This window comes from Hemiscyllium ocellatum, chromosome 20 (genome assembly GCF_020745735.1).
Source record: "Hemiscyllium ocellatum isolate sHemOce1 chromosome 20, sHemOce1.pat.X.cur, whole genome shotgun sequence".
NCBI classification, from domain to species: Eukaryota; Metazoa; Chordata; class Chondrichthyes; order Orectolobiformes; family Hemiscylliidae; genus Hemiscyllium; species Hemiscyllium ocellatum.
In genome coordinates this window covers 8,818,483-8,821,360 of record NC_083420.1, presented here as the reverse complement: position 1 = coordinate 8,821,360, position 2,878 = coordinate 8,818,483, and positions in this window count along the sequence as shown.

The following is a 2,878-nucleotide window of genomic DNA, read 5'->3' as shown; positions in this document are numbered from 1 at the left end:
TCTCAGGTTGATGTAAATAAAGCTATTCAATATTGGCTGCCTGACATGAATCCACTTCTTAATCATTTCTTTGCAGACACCTCACCTACACAGTGAACAAATCATATCAGCATAGCCTGTTTACCTAAGAACAACATGCTGGACAGTAGCTGCTCTAAAGTTCTGATTGCTTGCCATTATCTCTCCTTTGGCTTGGTATCTATTTTATTTTGTCCAGCTGCACTTGTCAAGCATTTTGCAACATTTTACTATGGTCAATGTGCTTCTAAGACCATCTATTATTCCTGTATAACAGATGGGATTTGTTCACAAGGTAGGTGAGATTAATAGAGATTCTGATCCAGATTCCTGTGCACCAGGACTGAATACCATTTGGTAATGGCAGTGACTTGGTACCAAAGCACAACTGTTCATCACACATAGCTACAGGCATGTGCAGAGGAACAGAAGAGGCAGTTTAGGGATAACTTAAGGATCTTCAGTTGCACAGTAACAGTATACTCATTTATTAGGAAACCATTTAGTTACATTTTGAACTGTTTATTCAGATTTCAAATAAACATGCACTCCTTTTCTAGTAAGATATTTCATATACTAACAACCATTTTAATTAAGAAAACACCATTTCTTCTGACTAAATAATTTCCTGATATGTATGGCTTCTATAAAACAAACAGCATTACAGTTATGTTACTGAGTTGGAAATCCAGAACTCTGGACTACATAAAGCCTAAATTCAAATCTCACCATAGTAAAATACAATTAATTATTCTGTAAGCAAAGAGGGAGGGAATCTGGTTAGGTCACCATACTAATAATCTAGATGCTCAGGCTAATGTTCTGGGACAAAGGTTCCAGTTTCATCACTGAAGGAACTTCAGCTAAATCGAAATATAAAGGTCATTTCAACAGTGACAACAATAGTACTGGCATGTCATTAAAAACAAGATTAATTACTTTAGGAAAGAAATCTGCTACTCCAACTTTTTCTCACTTGTGATGAAAAGTCATCATCTTGGAACATCTCCATGATACAGCCTGATCTGATTATTTTGTGTTTTCTTTCAGATTTCCAGTATCTGCAGTACTTTGCTCTTGTAATCTGTAGTTTCTAACCTGGTCTAGCCTGAGAGATTCCAGATCCATAGCAATGTGGTTGACTCTTTCTTGCTCTCTGAAATTGCCACCATTTTCTGGAGGACAGTAAGGATGGGTGATAAATTCTGGCTTTGCTAGCAATGTTTACATCATGTCAAACTGACAGCATCTACTCCGAGTTGGTTGCATCAGATAGTCTATGTTGCACTTTTCTCCTTCGTCTTGGAGTTTTCTCTACATCCATCACCTTTTGAAAGGATGCTGTGAAATTTGAAAGGGTTCAGAAAAGATTTACAAGGATGTTGCCAAGGTTGGAGGATTTGAGCTACAGGGAGATGCTGAATAGGCTGGGGCTGATCTTAAAGAGGTTTATAAAATCATGAGGGGCATGAGTAGGGTAAATAGACAAAGATTTTTTTTCCCTAGGGTGGTGGGGGGAACTAGAGGGTATAGGTTTTGGGTGAGAGGGGAAAGTTTAACAGGGACCTAAGAGGCAACTTTGTCATGCAGAGGGTGGTGCATGTACAGAATGAGCTGGTGGTGGAGGCTGATACAACGGATATACAAATAAGAAGGGGTTAGAGAGAAAATGAACCAAGGGCTGGTAAATGGGACTAGATTCGGGGTGGCACAGTGGTTAGCACTGCTGTCTCACAGCACCAGAGACCCGGGTTCAATTCCCGACTCAGGCGACTGACTGTGTGGAGTTTGCATGTTCTCCCCGTGTCTGCGTGGGTTTCCTCCGGGTGCTCCGGTTTCCTCCCACTGTCCAAAGATGTGCGGGTCAGGTGAATTGGCCATGCTAAATTGCCCGTAGTGTTAGGTAAGGGGTAAATGTAGGGGTATGGGTGGGTTGCGCTTCGGCGGGTCGGTGTGGACTTGTTGGGCCGAAGGGCCTGTTTCCACACTAAGTCTAATCTAATCTATCCGATTGGCATAGACTAGTTGGACCAAAGGGTCTGTTTCCGTGCTGTACATCTCTATGTCTATAAATGGTAGGCAGCTCTGACCAACTGCAGTCGATCAGCGATCCACCTTCAGTGGCTCAGTACAAGAACGGTTATGCTGCTTAATTAGAACACCTTCCTTCCTCACCTACTACTCTATTTTAGGCAATTGAACAGGAATAAGTACATCTTGACTTGGCTCCAAAATTGACCAAACCTCAAGATCATCTTCAACAGCACTGGTGATTCAGACTGCATTTAACCCATTTAGAAGTCACCACACAAACATACGAGATCTCAAAATGGCAAAAAATAGCTGATACTCTTTTGACACACTGGTCAAGGACACAAAAATGAAGTGAGTTTTACCTGGGTCTGAAGTAGGCGGTTAATAATTTATACATACAAATCGGAGGTCAGCATCCTTTTTCAGGTGCCTGATATGAAAGTAGCTTTCTCTTAGACAGCCATGTGAGCTGCCTCAGAGAAAACTGGAAAGAAATGAAAAATGTCATTCTATTCACCACTGCTCCCAATCCTGGCATCCACAGACTGTGGATCACGCTGTGTCCTCAACTTTTGATTTCAGCCTCCTGACCAGCGATTGTAATCCCTCATCCATCTGTTCCAGCAATTCTCTCACACACGGTCAACCCCACCAATTCAAATGTTTTACAAACCTCCAATTATTACCTCTCCGAAACACAGTCCTTCCCCTTGACACAATCACTTACCTGAGAGCTGCTGCATTGAATTGGTGCATTTCCCAGCATGGCCTCTCACAGCAGTATCACCTTCACTGTAATCAGGCCTGTGGCCAAATTTGAGGGACT